This window comes from Suncus etruscus, chromosome 7 (assembly GCF_024139225.1).
Source record: "Suncus etruscus isolate mSunEtr1 chromosome 7, mSunEtr1.pri.cur, whole genome shotgun sequence".
Taxonomy (NCBI): Eukaryota; Metazoa; Chordata; class Mammalia; order Eulipotyphla; family Soricidae; genus Suncus; species Suncus etruscus.
In genome coordinates this window covers 128,045,421-128,047,065 of record NC_064854.1, presented here as the reverse complement: position 1 = coordinate 128,047,065, position 1,645 = coordinate 128,045,421, and the positions used below count along the sequence as shown (strand labels likewise).

Here is a 1,645-nt window from a genome sequence, read left to right as displayed (position 1 = left end):
CATAACAGTCAGGAGAACATCTAGGCATTAGTCAGAACTCTGGCTCTCTTAGGTTCGCTTGCATGAAGAAAATGGTGACCTGTACCTGGCAATGATTTGCACAGTTAAAACACAGGGTTCTGGCCTATTCTGACTATTTCCAAAACTGGAGAAAACATTACTTAGAAAGTGTTGAACCTGTCCCTGGTGCATGGACCTAGGTTCTTCTGATGCAAAGCTAGGGACCAAAGTTTCAATGAAAGTAATACATTGAGAAGTGATCTTGGCAAAAGAGGAAAGTGAGAGTGTGAAAGAGACTGAGTAAACTTTCAGCAAGTGTGATTTTAGCTCAATCTCAAACTCTGAAGCCAATGTGGACAACTGCAAAAAGAGTCAGTCTTAACAAAGTCAGGAAATTAAGATCCAGTGGGCTGAGGGCTGTTTATGACAGAGACCCAGGCAGGGATAAGCTACCTATGCACACTCTAGGCTGTGTATATGAGATAATAATGGGAGAAGATGGTAGTGGGACCCATGAAATACCATGGATATGGATCATGTCAATCACCACATACTTATTAGTTCTATTATTGTTTTTTTTTACCAAGTGTCAGAACTTTTAATGTTAATGTTGTATATGTCAAATTATACTAAAAAGACAACTGTCAACAATATGCAGGCACACTTTTTTTTATCCACAGCATACTGTTATAGTAAATTGAGCTTATGTTCCACCATCAAGTGTGGTTCCCCCATTAGCTCACTCTGTGATGGATCATTAAGAATAACTTCAAATTCTGGGTCAGAGTGATAGCGCAGTGTTGGGATATTTGCCTTACAGGCAGCTGATCCAGGATGGATCTCGGTTCGATCCCCTGTGTCCATTATGGTCCCCCAAGCCAGGAGCGATGTCTGAGCACATAGCTATTATTAATCCCTGAGCATCACAAGGTGTGGCCCAAACAACAAAAGCAACAACAACAGTAACAAAAAATATCTTCAAATCCAATATATTGTCTCATCATTACACCTCAAAATACCAAGGGAAAGATTTAAGCTTGGAAGAAATGGAAGACAGTGACTCTGTTGCACTACCTTGAGTTACATTTATAATTTTAGTGGAGCAAATAGACTCTGAATGTTTCTCAGTGTAGAGAAATTCATTTTATATTGGTTCATCTGGAAATTTCCTGATAATTCAAGACAATGATTGGACAAAGTTGATTTTTGACACAAAATTTTTTTTACAAAAGATCATGATTTTCAAAATCATGCTTTCTGAAAGTTCAGTAACTGGAATATTGTCCGTTAGCTAAGAATCAAGTCTTCTGGCTTTCATCTACATATTGCTTCGTGAAGAGTCATTGAGCCTCGTTACCATCAGCAGCTTCACCACTCCAGTTTTCAATGTATCATTTGTATTATTGTTATTGTCATATTTTGTTTTCATAAAGGAGCTTTATTGGATAATATCCAGGTATGAAAACATGTACAGCCATTTTCTCTAGTTCCTTTTGTTGTTCTTTTTGGAGCTCATAGTCACCAAATTGCAGCCTCCCACTATGGATCTCCTTCCATTAGAGAATAATCCCAGTGCCATAAGAGAGACAGGCCTCAGATGCTCCATTCAGGTTTCCTCCCATTATCTAAAATGTCCTAGACTCAA

At 38.5% G+C, this 1,645-nt stretch overlaps 1 pseudogene; it reads right to left on the bottom strand.

Moving 5' to 3' along the window:
* Positions 1 to 687: 687 nt before the first annotated feature.
* Positions 688 to 1,318, bottom strand: LOC126013224 (proteasome maturation protein-like; annotated as a pseudogene).
* Positions 1,319 to 1,645: the final 327 nt, after the last annotated feature.